The sequence below is a fragment of the Scyliorhinus canicula genome, chromosome 4 (genome assembly GCF_902713615.1).
Source record: "Scyliorhinus canicula chromosome 4, sScyCan1.1, whole genome shotgun sequence".
Classification (NCBI taxonomy): Eukaryota; Metazoa; Chordata; class Chondrichthyes; order Carcharhiniformes; family Scyliorhinidae; genus Scyliorhinus; species Scyliorhinus canicula.
The window spans coordinates 73,898,192-73,913,635 of record NC_052149.1 but is presented as its reverse complement, the minus strand read 5'-3'; the positions used below and the strand labels follow the sequence as shown (position 1 = coordinate 73,913,635).

General features: G+C 47.7%; 1 protein-coding gene across 1 annotated transcript in view; it reads left to right on the top strand.

Annotated features, from left to right (window-relative positions):
- The window catches only part of lepr (leptin receptor), a 158,093-nt gene that overhangs the window by 135,712 nt on the left and 6,937 nt on the right, over positions 1-15,444 (top strand). The gene's annotated exons all lie outside the window — the stretch shown is intronic.

The following is a 15,444-nucleotide window of genomic DNA, read 5'->3' as shown; positions in this document are numbered from 1 at the left end:
CTGGAAAACTGGTGTCAAAAGGCCACAGATTCACCGTTGTTCTGGGGGCTAACAGGCAGCCTTCGTAGACCTCGCAGCTCTAGCTGCCGATATGTCCCCCAGCACTTCCGGGTCAGAGGCTGCGCATGCACACGGCGGCGGTCTGCAGTGGCTGCACCATGCTCCATGGCGGAATTAGCTCGTGGACCAGGACTTACAAAGTAGTGTCCCACATTGGTCGCTCGCGCGGCCCGGACCGCCCAGCCTCATTGCCCCCAGCCCCGAATGAAGCCCCCCCCCCCCCCAACCTGGTCCGCCGATCGGCCCTCCCCCGACTGTGGCAGCCCCGACTGAATCCGCAGCTGCCACGTGAGGATCCCGGGTAGTGAGACCACACGAGTCCCATGCCGTCGGGAATTCGGCTGGTCGGCAGTGGATCTTCGCAGGGTGGGCCTCAGGCAATGACCTGTGGCGGTGGATACTCGGCGCGGCGTACTCCACGAGTATGTGAATTTTGGGGGGCGGCGAATTTAAAAACCGGTGCCGCTCACGATTTTGGCGCCAAAACGGATTCTCCGCCCCGTCGCCGAATGCCATTTCGGCATAGGGAAGCGGAGAATCCAGCCCACGGTAAGGTTTCTGATACGAGTACTATTTTATCGCAGTTACATTTCACTATTTTACGAGGACCATGACAACAAGGAGGACAATGATTCAAGAAGGCCTCACAAGCATTGGATGGATATGGTGTCGGAGAGGGGGGCAGTGCAGAGGCCGGGGTGGAGATTAGATGTGAGGCTGTTGGGGGACTGAGGGTTCTGTGATTGGATTGGGAAAGTAATCGAGGAATATGTGGGGTCCAATTGTACATGGGAGGTTTCACAGGCGGTGGTTTGGGAAGCCCTAAAGGCGGTGGTGAGGGGGGAGGTGATCTCGTTTAAGGCAAAGGTGGATAAGCAGGAGAGGATGGAGCGGCAAAGGGTAATAGATAAGATGCTGGAGGTATACAGGAGTTACGCATAAGACAGGGATCCAGCAAAACTGGAAAAGAGGAATGAGCTACAGGCGAGTTTTGACCGGCTGTCCACAGGAAGGTGGTGCACCAATTAAAGCAGGCAAGGGGAGCTGTTTACGAATATGGAGAGAAGGCAGCGCGCATGTTGGCAGGCCAGCTTCGGAGGGAGGCAGTGGCGAGAGAAATTGATCAGGTGTGGGATAGGCAGGGAAGTTGGTGGTGGCTCCGGATCAGGTTAATAGGGTGTTTGAGGGGTTTTATGAGAGATTGTATAGTTCGGAGCCACCCGGGAAGATCGGGAGATGCAGGAATTCCTGGATGGTTTGGAATATCCGAGATTGGGGGTAAGGGATAGGGACAAATTGGAGGAGGCGATAGCGGAGCAGGATATGAAAGATGGAATTGGGAGGATGCAGTCGATAAAGGTAGCAGTGTCAGATGGGTTTCCGGTGGTGCATTACAAGAAATTTAAAGAGACGTTAGCGCCGCTGATGGTGGGGATGTTTGAAGTGGCAATAGGGAAGGGGGTGTTGCCGTAGACTTTGGGGCAGGCAGTGATCTCCCTGTTGCTCAAAAAGGATAAGGATCCGACAGAATGTGGGTCGAATAGGCCTGTATCACTTTTGAATGAGGAGGCAAAGGTGTTGACTAATGTATTGGCGGGTAGGCTGAAGGAGTGCCTTCCGAAGGTGATAGGCGAAGATCAGACAGGATTTGTGAAGGGGAGGCAGCTCTTTTCGAACATTAGGAGTGTATTGAATGTGGTTATGGCGCCAGCGGAGGGGAGGGAAACAGAGGTTGTTGTGGCATCAGACGCCGAGAAGGCATTCGACCGAGTAGAGAGTGGGGTATTTGATGGCAGTTCTGGAGCGGTTTGGGATTGGACCACAATTTGTAGATTGGGTAAGGCTTCTGAATAAGGAGCCGAGGGTGAGTGTCCGCACGAATAACATGAATTCAGGATATTTTGTTCTGCATCGTGGGACAAGGCAGTGATGTCTTATGTCCCCCCTGTTGTTCGTGCTTGCAATTGAGCAATTGACCATCGCATTGAGGAGTTTGGAGCTGTTGAAAGGGACAGTGCGGAAAGGATGGGGGGGGGGGGGGGGGGGGGTTGGTTGTAGAGCATAGGGTATCTTTGTATGCGGACGACTTGCTGTTGTTTGTATCGGAACCAAGTGGGTCGATGGGGGGAGTTGTTTCAAGTATTTGGGTCTTTTCAGGACATAAACTTAATTTAGAGAAAAGTGAATATTTTGTGGTGTCTCGGGCAGGGGTGGAGGGCTAGCATTCCGTAGGGTGGGGCTGACTTTAGATATCTGGGGGTGCAGGTGTCACAAGATCAGTGTGGGGGGGGCTCCGTAGGTACAATGGTACTTGTTTGGTAGGGAGGGTGAAAGCGGGTTTGACAAGGAGGGATGGTCTCCCTCTGTCACTGGCAGGTCAAGTACAGGCAATTAAACATGTTGCCTCGATTTTTGTTTAATTTTCAGTGCCTGACGATCTTCCTGCCAAAGGCATTTTTCAAGGAGGTTGAAAAGTTGATTACTTTGTTTATATGGGGGGGGGGGGGGGGGGGAGGTGGCTAGGATTGGGAAGGTGTTGTTGCAGAGTCGGCAGCAGTCAGGGGGATTGGGTCTTCCGAATTTATTATATTATAACTGGACGGCGAATGAGGAGAAGGTGAGGAGCTGGGTTAGAGGGGAGGACACCCAGTGGGTTAGAATGCAGGAGAGTCTACGCAGGGGGTCGGGGCTGAGGGCGTTCTCAACAGCGCCACTCCCGATGGCCCCGGGGAAATACTCAGGGGATCCGGTAGTAGTAGCGATGTTGGAAATCTGGAGGCAGTTGCGCCAGCACTTTAAGCTGGGGACGGGGTCAAGGGAAATGCTGATTCGGGGAATCACAGATTTGAGCCAGGGAAGTGGGATGGGAGTTTTCGGAAATGGGAGGAGAAGAGGATTAGGGCATTAAAGGATTTGTTTCTAGGGGGCCGGTTTACAGAACTGAAGGAGCTGGAGGCCAAATATGGGTTGGGGCAGGGGGAAATGTTTAGGTCCAGAATTTCGCGAAGAAGGGGGAATGGAGAAGGGGGCGGTGTCAGCGATTTATGGGGTGATTCTGGGAGAAGAGAAGGCACCATTGGAGGGGATTAAGGCAAAGTGGGAGGAAGAGTTGGGAGAGGGCATGGAGGAGGGGTTGTGGTGTGCGAGTTTGGGGCTGATACAACTGAAGGTGGTGTATAGGGCGCACCTCACAAAGGTGGGGATGAGCCGACTCTTTGAAGGGGAAGAGGATGTTTGTGAGCGAGGGGAGCCCCGCAAACCACGTTCATATGTTTTGGTCTGTTCAAAGCTGGAAGGGTATTGGAGGGAGGTTTTCAGGGTAATTTCAAAGGTGGTACATGTGAGACTTGAGCCAGATCCTCTGGAGGCCATATTCGGGGAATCGGATCTGCCGGGGTTGGAGGCGGTGTGGAGGCAGATGTTTTAGCCTTCGCCTCGCTTATCACCCGAAGGCGGATCCTTTTGGGGTGGAGGTCAGTTACTCCACCCTGTGCCCTGGCGTGGCGGGAGGACCTGTTGGAGTTTTTAACACTCAAGAAGGTAACGTTTGAGTTGAGGGGAAGGATGGAAGGGTTCTACAATTCACAGGCTTTGTGCATTATGCACTTTTAATCCACCTGACCTGCACATCTTTGGGTTGTGGGGGTGAAACCCACGCAAGCACGGGGAGAATGTGCAAGCTGTACACGGACAGTGACCCGGAGCCAGGATCGAACCTGTGTCCCCAGTGCATAGGTAGCCATGCTAACCACTGCGCCACAGTGCCGCCCCGATGCTCAGATAAATACGATTGCCAATTCCTTAATAGCTGAAGCCTTCAGCTACCTGGCCAGAGTCCTCCACGTTCAGTGGGAATTATGAGTGGTCAGTGGGGCAGACAGTCAGGGACTAGGGTTGCCCCGGAATGGGTACAAAAGATCCAGGGGTTGGCATGGCGGACCCACGGGTGATTAGATTCCACCCCTCCCCAGCTGAGACCATGGGCAGCCATCCCCCCCACCCCCCCTATGACCCCCAGCCCCCATGGTGGCTCACCCCGACTGAGGTTTCTCCCCACTTGCTCCCTCCTCCCCCTCCGAGCCACTTAGCGAAGGTGGCTACTCATCTCCTCTGGTCCCCGTAGCAGCCCTTCCTCCAGTTTCATGTTTGTAAAAAGGAAATGCCACTCGCTTGTGAGGCCTTTAGATCACAGGAGGCCAATGGATAGGGGGTGGCTCGCATTAATTGTATGGAGATTGGATGTGTGTGGTAATTATTGATTTCTCGTCATGCTCAGGCGAGATCCAGTTTTTGCCAATGGGAGCGGGCAATTAGATCGTAAACAGGTCACGCCTGGCATGGTTCTCGGTATTGGCCTCTCCCACTATTTAACATGCTAATTGTGCTCTCGCTTAAACGCGACATGGTCATAAAATTGCGTCTTTTCGTGATATTACCCTGTTTAAACCAAAACAATCTGTAAGAGCAGACATTCTGTCCTAAGAATTGAATGATTAGTGTCAGCAGAAAACAAACTACTCATGGTGATTATTCCTGAGATGATGTGAAGAATAAAAACAGTATTCTGGGCCGGGATTCTCCCCTACCCGGCGGGGCGGGGGGTCCAGTGTAGCGGAGTGGCGCCAACCACTCCGGCGTCGGGCCTCCCCAAAGGTGCGGAATTCTCCGCACCTTTGGGGGCTAGGCCCGCGGCGGAGTGGTTGGTGCCATGCTGACTGGCGTCAAAACCGGCGCCAACGGCCTTTGACGCCCGGCGTCAGGGCTGGCCGAAAGGCCTTCGCCGGTTCGCACATTCGGCGGTGCTTCAGTGGCCGCTGACGTCATCACCGGCGCATGCGCGATAGGGGGGTTCTCTTCCACCTCTGCCATGGTGGAGGCCGTGGCGGCGTCAGAAGAAAAAGAGTGCCCCATCGGCACTGGCCCGCCCGCCGATCGGTGGGCCCCGATCACGGGCCAGGCCACCGGGGGGGCACTCCCCAGGGTCCGATCGCCCCGCCGCCTCCCCAGGGGCCTGCTCGTGCCGCCAACCCCGCCACCACCAGAGGTGGTTGAAACCACGTCGGCGGTATTGGCCTCTCAGCGCAGGACTTCGGCCCATCGCGGGCTGGAGAATCACTGCGGGGGGCCCGCCGATCGGCGCGATTCCTGCCCCCACCAATTCCCGGGTGGCGGAGAATTCCGGCCACGGCGGGGGCGGGATTTACGCCGGCCCTGGGCATCCGACCCTGCGGGGGGTCGGAGAATTTCTCCCCTGAACTCTATATGAAAAGGGAGAATTTAATTTTTTTTAATTATAAGTTTCAAACAATAAACTGTTCACCTATTTAAATGTGTTCAATGATGCTTAAGAACAGACAACATGGTGCAGCTATATAGTTAATATTTTGCTCTGATTTTATTACCTTCATCAGCAGTATCACACATAGGTAGAAAAGTGATTTGAAGTTTTTTTGATTCTACTGATTGCTGTAGCCTGCAAAAGTAAATAGATACTATTTCACTACATGTCCTCCTAATTCTACAAATAAGATTATCTTGTTTTTTTCCTCAGCTAAGATTAAATTGAAACCAGAACACTGACCTTTAGAATAGGAAGCACTACACAAAACTAAATGATAGCTTTCTTTGCAATAAGTTTTCAATATTTCAAATTTGTCCTCATGACATGTTCTGTATATGAATATTATCTTTCATTACGTAATCTTTGAAGATATATATATTTTTTAAATTTTGGGAATATTATGGTATTCTGTAAAGGAGGCTGTGTGTGTGCAGAAAGTAAAGTCACCATAGTCCCAGATGACCATAGGCTGCTTTCCCCTTTGAGGGGTAGAGCTGACTGGTTTAACCTGAGGATCACCTGAGGGGCATGGTTGAGAAGGCGGGACCTTCATGAATGACCTCAGCTGATACGGGAATTGAACCCACGCTGTTGGCCTTGCTCTGCATCACAAACTATCTGTCCAGTCAACTGAGCTAAACCAGCCCACCAATTGTCGTACTGTGGACAGGTCTGGACGCTGTACAAAGGGACATAACCATAAAATCAGAGACAGGTCATTCTGGAGAAAAGTGATGAAAACTTCTTCATGCAAAGGGTAGTATTAAAAACAGTAAATGCTGACTCAATTAATCATTTTAATTCTGAAATCAATATATTCTTGTTAGCTGGGATATAAAGGGATATGGAAGCAAAGTAGGTGGTTGAAGATAGGATACAAATCAACCATAATCTACTTAAATAGTGGAATAGACCTGAGGGGCTCAATAATCTATTGAAGTTCCCATGTTCTAACTAATCAGTTAAAACTGCTTTGGTGAAATTACAGACTGTTAATAAATATTTGAGTTGTAATTATCTACTTTTTCCCCATATGTTAGAATTATTATTTGCGTCAGGACCTAGGCAATTTTAGGAAGACCCCACATTTATCATGTGCTGCCCACAGGCTGCGTTAGACCTTTTTTTTTAATAAATATTTTTATTCTCCTCCCTTTTCACACTTTCATCCAAATTTAAACCCACCCACAAACAATCAACAGAAACAAATACAATGTTAAACCCCTAGTCAACAACCTCCTCCTCCCACCAACCCCCAAACAGCCCTCAACATTTTAAATACAAACATCAGAGAGAAGGAATCAAAAATCCACTATCCACCCATACATAGTCACCAACAACGTACACAGTCCAAACGAACCCCCCCCCCCCACCCCCAGCCCAATCCCCCCCTCGTCCCAACCCCTCCCCCTAATGTTCAATGTCATCCTTGGATCTTTTGTACCCATTCCGGGGCAACCCTAGTCCCTGACTGTCTGTCCCACTGACCACTCATAATTCCCATTGACCGCGGAGGACTCTGGCCAGGCAGCAGAAGGCTGCAGCTAATAAGGAATTGGCAATCGTATTTATCTGAGCACCGGGGGCAGCACTGTAGCACAGTGGTTAGCATGGCTGCCTATGGCACTGGGGGCACAGATTCGATCCTGGCTCCGGGTCACTGTCCGTGTACAGCTTGCACATTCTCCCCGTGCTTGCGTGGGTTTCACCCCCACAACCCAAAGATGTGCAGGTTAGGTGGATTGGCCACACTAAATTGCCCCTTTATTGGGAAAAACAATTGGGTACTCTAAATTTATGTTTTAAAAATCTGAACACCTCACATTTCCCAAGTTGATACCTGTGAGTAGGTGTCCTATGTAGCATGTGGGAGTTATTGCCTAGCATCCCAATCAGACAATGATGCCTGGACACTGTAGGAAGCAACATCATGGATGCAGCATCCATCATCCTATAACCCAGGGGCTGGGCCCAGCTGCAGGCCTTCGCTGTGCGCATGCGCAGCCAGGGCCCCGGCCATTCTGCAGTCGTTTTAGGTGTGAGAGCCGGGAGTTTCACCCAGTTCCTCTGTTAGCCCCTCACCAGTCCTAGAATCGGTGAGGGGTTGAAGCCGATTTTTCGTCATAGAACTCCCAGGAGTTCTCCGTTCGAGCCGGCACTTAGCTGCTGAAACGGAGAATCCGGCCCTGTATTTACATTTGCCACACGCTGTCACTTTTTAAAAACATTTGTTCATGGGACGTGGGTGTCGCAGGCTTTGCCTGCATTTAGTGCCCATCCCTAATTTCCCTTGAGGAGGCAGTTAAGAATTAAGCACATTGCTGTGGGTCGCGAGTCACATATAGGCCAGATCAGGTAAGCACGGCAGATTTCCTTCTCTAAAGGACATTAGTAGATGGGTTTTTACAACACTCAACAATGGTTTCACGGTCATCATTAGACTTCTAATTCCAGATTTTTATTGAATTAAAATTTCACCATCTGCAGTGGCGGGATTTGAACCTGGGTCCCAAGTGCATTTCTCTGAGTCTCTTGTTTACTAGTCCAGTGACAATACCACGACACCACCACCTCTCATCTTAATCCTAATTGTTGAAAAGTTCTCATTTATAACAGGGAGGCAAAAATAGGAATTTTCTTCTATCCTTTAAACCTACAGTTTAAAAAAAATTACTTGCAGCAACACTTCAGATATGAAAGTATTTGGATCACGTGCCATCCTTAGTTTTTCTCAGATTCTCTTTCAAGCTACAGAAACCCTCTTTGTATGTTGTTTCTTGTCCTCTTATCTTGCTGCTCCATCTGTTTCTTTGTGTAGCAGCAAAGTCTCATTATCTCACCTACCCATCACAAAGTTTCTTTTGATCTTTCATGGGATGTGAACATCGCTGGAAAGCCCAGCATTTGCGGCCCATCCCAATTGTCCTTTAACTGAATGGCTTGCTAGGCCATTTCGGAGGGAAATTAAGATGCAACAACATTGTTGTGGGCTTGGCGTCACATGAAAGCCAGACCTGGTAAGGATGACAAATTTATTTTCCTAAAGGACTTTAAGTGAACCCGGCGAATTACTGAGATTAGCTTTGAATCCATATTTATTAATTGAACTGGATTTGAAATTCCACCAGCTGATATAATGGGATTTGAACCTATGTCTCCAGATCATTAGCCTAGGCCTTTGGCTGGATTACTAGTCTAAAGCCATTATTGCTATGTCACCATCTCTCCAAAGTGATTCATATTGTTTCAGCTCAAACCTCAAATATGTAACAATACATTTGAACCATATTTTAAACATGGTGATTGAGGGGAGCAACATTTGTTAAAGCATCCAGTATTTTTCCAAAAGGCAATCTAACCATTAAAACACATATCACTGGAGGGTCACTGAATTTTCCTAAAGGAACATGAAATTGCAGCTGTGAACACAACATGAGATAGGAGTAGGAGTAGACCACATGGGCCATTGAGCCTGTTCCGCTATTCATTATAATCCTGTCTGATCTTGGGCTTCAATTATGCTTTCCCACCCACTCTCCAATCCCTTAATTCCCCAAGAGACCAAAGGTCTGTCTATCCCAGCCTTAAAAATATTCAATGTTGGAGTATCCACAGCCCTCAGGAGTAAAGAATTCCAAAGATTCACAGTCTTTGAGTGAAGACATTTCTCCTCACCTTAGACCTAAATGATAGACCCCTTATCCTGACCCCAGCTAGGGGATACAAACTCTCACAGTCTATTTTAATGAATGGAATATTTTAGGAATATTGTGACAGTTTAAGGGTGGAAAGCCTGGGGTATTTTAGTATTTGACTGCAATGGTCATGTTTTAAAAGGTATTTTGTTTTGTAAAGGCCTGGGAGCTTCTAGGAGTCAGAAGGTAAAATTGACGAAAGGAATGGGGTTTTCAGTCTGGGCGAATGCACTGTGGTTTGACTGGGGAAAGTCCATGGGGAGTTAATGTACTTTCAGTCTGCAGAGCTAATTTGTTTTTCAGCTTGGGGTGATGATGTCATTGCTGGGTGGAGCCAAGGGATGCAGAGAAACATTTTGAAAAGCTTTAGAGAGCCAGTTTTGGAGAAGGTTTTGGAGAGAGAAGAGGTGAAGCCTGATCTGTCTGACACTGAGTCCACAATTCTCACAGTAGGATAGTTATAAAAGAGTAATAATATTTAAAGCAGAACAGTCTTGTCTGGGAACAAGGAAGAAGCTGAAACACACCAGGTGAACCAGCTCTTTGAAGATATTTAGCCAGAGTTTGAAGGGGTTCTAACAGGAGCAAATTCTATTTTATAAAGCAAGTATTACTCTGCCATGCTGATTTTAATATAGATTGAGAGCTGTATTTTTTTTTCTTGTTGTTTAATGGGAAATTGAATAATAGTGCTAAAGGGTAACTGTAAGCTGTTATTTTCAGGTATGAAGTTAAAAGGTTTCATTTTGGATTTATAATAAAGTTTTGTTTTAAAAATACTAAATCCCTATTTCTCCATACAATCACTCCTGAGGTAATTCATTCCTTCCACCCAGTCTTACGAGTATACTAAAATATTGGGGTTTTGGTCCAGTATCCTAGCTACTGTTGGGGTCTGGCCTGAGATCGTAATACTATCCTGTGGTGGGGCCTTCATGAGTAACCTCAGCTGGTACAGGAATTGAACCCACTGTTGGCCTCACTCTGCACCACAAATCAGCCGTCCAGCCAACTGAGATAAATCCACCCCCAATTGCTAATTTCTTGCGGTACATGCATACTAAGGCTCTGTATTCCTTGTGTGAGCACACCCACATTTCTCCGAACAGCAATATCTACAAGTTTCACACCTTTAAAAAAAATGATTCTGCCTTTTAATTCTTCTAATCAAAATGAAGCACTTCACGCTTCCCCTCATAATACTGTCAGCCATCTTGTTGCATACTCCCTTAACTATCTCTTTGAAGTCTCTCTATGACCTCCTCACAACCTATATTTCTGCCTAGCTTTGCATCTCAGCAAATTTAGAGACATTGTACGTAGTGGACAGGATGTGAATTACTCGGATTCCTAGCCTCTGACTTGACCTTGTAGCCACAGTATATAATATATATAATATATATAATATATATGTATGGCTAGTCCAGTTCAGGATGGTAATCATAGAATTTACAGTGCAGAAGGAGACCATTCGGCCCATCAAGTCTGCACCAGCTCTTGGAAAGAGCACCTCACTTAAGCCTACACCTCCACCCTATCCCCGTAACCCAGTAACCCCACCTAACCGAAGGGCAATTCAGCGTGGTTATCCACCTAACCTGCACATCTTTGGACTGTGGGAGGAAACTGGAGAACCTGGAGGAAACCCACACGGACAAGGGGAGAACGTGCAGACTCCGCACAGACAGTGACCCAAGCCGGGAATTGAACTTGGGACCCTGGAGCTCTGAAGCAACTGTGCTAACCACTGTGCTGCCGTGGCTCCTTAATACCATTGAATATCATGAGACAATAATTTTCTCTTGTTGGAGGTCGTCATTGCCTGGCGGAAATATTACTTGCCACATCTCAGCACAAGCCTGGATATTGTTCATGTAATGCTGCATTTGGTCATGGATTGCTTCAGTAACTGAGGAGTTGCGAATGATGCTAAACATGGTGCAGTCATCAGCCAACGTCCCCACATCTGACCTTATGGTGGAAAGAAGGTTATTTATGAAGCAACTGAGGATGTTTGCACCTAGGACAGTCGCTGAGGAACATGTGCAGCGATGTCCTGGAGCTGAGATGACTATCTCCAACAAATACAACCATCCTCTCTGTTGTGAATGACTTCAAGCAGCTGAGAGTTTTTCCCTTGATATCAAATGTTGGCAGTTTTACGTCACTTCTCAATTCAGCTCTTTTGTCCATGTTTGAATTAAGGCTGTAATTAGGTCAAGAGCTGAGAGGCCTTGGTGGAACAGTGGGCAGATTATTTCCAAATAAGAGCTGCTTGATAGCCCTGTTGATGATCCCTTACATCATTTCACTGAGAATCGAGAGTAGAGTGATGGGTCTGTAATTGGCCGGGTTGTTTTTTTTTTGTATACAGGGCACACCTGGGCAATTTTCTCCTTTGCCAGGAAGATGTCCGTGTTGTAGCTATACTGGAACAGCTTGCCTAGGGGCACAGAATGTTCTGGAGCACAAGTCTTCAGTATTATTGTTGAAATATTGGTCCAAGTAAATTGGAGGGACCCAAACACTGACAGAGGAAGCATCAAAGCTACTCTCAAAATAAAAGCGAAGAGCCACCATTTCACACGCACAAAGCAATGGCGCAGTGTGAAATTGAAACTAGAAATGAATCTGCATGAGAGGGGTCTGAGGCAGAATGGGAGGAGTGCACTGCCAGACTGAGGGGCCCTTTCAGGGGGGTACACTCAAACATTTTAGAGGCACAAGATAGAAATTGAGTCAGATCTGGGAAGGTTGCCATTGGAACCCAAGCCTTTTGGAGAATGCATCAAATCACTGGTATCACAAGCAGTCGCTCCATTTCAACATTAATGCACATGAATGTGAAAATTAGGAATGCAAGCAACCGTTAAGGAGGCCCGGTTGCTTTGTCGATGAATGACTCTCATGCGCATTCTTCTATTGGCTGGCATAACTGACAAAAGGGCATCCAGTCATTAATTCCGAATAAGTTATTTTTAATCAGTTGTTGGAGGAATGGGTTTGGTAAAGTGGCGCACACCACATTCAAACCTTCTCCAATCTCTGCAGGATTGAGAAATTAAGTCTCAGGGATGGCATCTTTGTCACCTTGATTCATCCGTTTGCACCACATATACAAGGCTGCATCAGCGACAAGGCTGGTTGGGCATCTCACTCAAGACCATTACTGTTTTTGTGTGCAATTGTAAGTTTTACTGTTGTTCACCACTGTTCCTTCATGTCTTAAGTCTAATAATAATAATAATCTTTTATTGTCACAAGTATGAAGTTACTATGAAAAGCCCCTAGTTGCCACATTCCGGGGCCTGTTCGGGTAAACCAGTACGGCAATTAAACCCGCGCTGCTGGCTTCGTTCTGCATTACAAACCAGCTGTCTAGCCCACTGAGCTAAACCACCCCAGCCTATCAGTTCATAGAGCGACGGACAAAACAATAACAGAAGCAATAATAGAAAAATACTGCAGATGCTGGAATCTGAAACAAAAACAGAAAAATGCTGGAAAACTCAGCAAGTCTGGCAGTATCCATGGAGAGAGGAACAGAGTTAATGTGTTGAGTCCATATTCATGTCCGTATCACTTTAAATGCCACCACATTCCAGGAGGAATAAAGTAAAGGCAACGGGAGATGGCCACATTCCTTCTGGACCTTAATGCCATTTCATTGCATTGAAAGGGATGTCCAACCAGTCACTTGGACTTGAACCATCAAACCTCCTGATTTACCAGGTTATGATCTCTGAAAAGGTCAGCAGGGTACCCTGAATGCGTGCAGTCTGGGAAGTGAAAGCCGACACAACAGCAAGAATGAGGAGGCTAAGAACTTGATCTAGTCATCGCTACATTGATGAGAATTTATAGTGGCCAGTGAGATAAGGACATGTTGGGGGCCATCCTCGCATTCATGTCTTGTCCTTTCGTACTACCATTGAGGAGACGCAACTGCTGCTGATCCTTCAAGGCTGCGGAGCTGCCCTCACAATGGTGTGTCACAAGCAAAAAGGGTTATCAACATATTTAACATACACTTGCAACAAAAGTACTGGCACATCTGCCTGACATCACACAAGGGTCCAAAAAACATTTTCAGTGAAGTTGACATCACATGAATGTTAATCACACAAAAGAAGACTACCACTGAGTAGGAGGGTGGCTAAACCCCGCACATATGTAATTGATTAAAATGCCTTCAGTTGACCAAACCATTCTCATAAACATCAAGTGTATTAACAAATGTGCAAGATTTCTACAGTGGTTGCATACCCTTAACACAGAAATGATTTCAATATTTCTTAATTTTCATAGCCCTACCATTACTCCTGGGTGTAACCCTGACATCCACAACAGAGATGGAGGCCGCCTGCTGCTTGCTACATCTTGATGCCTGTGATGACCGTGGCAGATGCTCTCTGGTGGCCCAAGGCCCAGAAGGCCCCAGCTTGATAAGGATCTCTAGCTTAGGGGTCATTGCACCCTCTTCAGCCTGAGCAGCTGGAGTGGATGGGGTTATAGGCAGAGAGGATGCAGAACTCCTTTGGAGTGTACTGTACGGATGTCCCTGAGGTGTCTGGCTGATGCTCACCCTCCCTGTGTGCCTAAACGGCCCTCCCTGACTCCTTGAGGAGAAGTGGCACCTGAAGGGAGGTCAAAGTGACCTCCCCCTCTCGCCTAGTTACTGATGGATCCTACCAAAGTCTGTAACAATGGAGTCCAGGACCAAGCACATATCCAACAGGATCTGCTGAACCACGGTCTTAATGGTGGTTATCACCATTCCCATGGTGACCTCGAGCCACTCGTATGTCAGAGCCACAACATCATCAAAATGAGAACGGGCTCCTCCATCCTTCATTCTAGTCTGCTGAGTGACTGTCAGATCTTTGTCTGATGTTCCACCACCTGTTATTGAATATCCAGCATTGGCTCAGCGCCCATTCACAGAGGCTCATCATCAGATTCGAACTCAGCAGGTCCCTGATTGCCAGTAGTCCTCCGGGTTCCAGAGACCTGAGCAATGACTGACACTGCTGCAGGCATGTATCAGTGAAGTGTTCAGATGATGACCCTGAGCCTGACCTAGAAATATGACCCACCGAAGTGCGTGGCTTTGCACTGGTTGAGGATTCGGGTGGGCACAATGACATCTTCTTTGGAGGCTTCGTCAGCTTTCTCCTCTGAGGTGGTCTGGTGGTTAGGGCTTATGTTAGGTCTCTACTTCTGCCTCGACCTGCTGGTGCCTATAAGAAAGAGAAGATAGATATGGTTCATGAGCCGGCATAGCGCAAGATTTCATCACACATTGTTAATGTCAGGATGTAATCAACTCATTGAGGTCTCATCCATACTAGATTTCTGGGATAAGCCAATATCCCCTCCCATACAGGAGCAATCCCTGTCCTCCCAAGCCTGGTGGCATACTCCTCGAAAATAGTGAGGAGTAGGATGTTGGCTGTCCCTCCTCCAGTCTTGGATCTTTCCCTCTGTTATGGGAAAACTTGCAAGAAGACAAAATAAAGGAATGTGATGAGAAGGGATGGAGCTGAGGTTGGGAAGATGCATGGCCCCTTCTGTGTGGTGAGCCCTCCCCAGAGACTTTCTGAGAAAGTCAATGCTGATATTTATCTTTCCATTATATATGAGATCCCAGAGGAGTGTCGCCTTTTGAGTACATGATGTCATGATGAGAGTGTGAGATTGGAGGAAGTTGAAGATTTGTTTACTCTGGAGAAGTGCAATAGATCATTCATCCTCTTTCTCCACTGGAAAGCATTCCAGCTGCAATGACCAGTCATGCTGGCCCAGGCTGCGATGACCTCCCAAGTCGGAGAGGTGAGGCTGGTGTGCTTCTTCGAGCCATCCTTGGGATCGAGGACATCCCAGTGTTGCCGTATTCCTCTTATCAAGGGTTGGAGGGGTTGTGGCAGAAACTGGGTGCAGCGTTTTTTTTATTGTCAGCCAACTCTGAGGGTCCTGGAGACAATTGGAATGAAGAAAATGAAATAAGTGTACTCGGGTGGCATTTAAATATGGCACCCAGACTTCCGACTGTTTGGTTAGAGAAGGGCGGGCTAATCAGTTCCAGACCCACCATGCGATTTGAAGAGTTTATGTATAATTAATGAGCTTCCGAGCGTAGAACCGGGCATATATTCCCATCATCCTGACAAGTGGGAAGGCACAAAAATGGAAAGTTCAGCCCTGTGTGTGTGCTCCCATGTCTATTGGACAAATCAAATGAGTTGCCGCATAAAGTCGGGGGCGGTCATTCTCCAGCCAGTGGGATTCTCTTTTACTGCTGGCATGGTACTCCCATCCATGGGTTTCCCAGCAGCGTGGGGTGGCTTC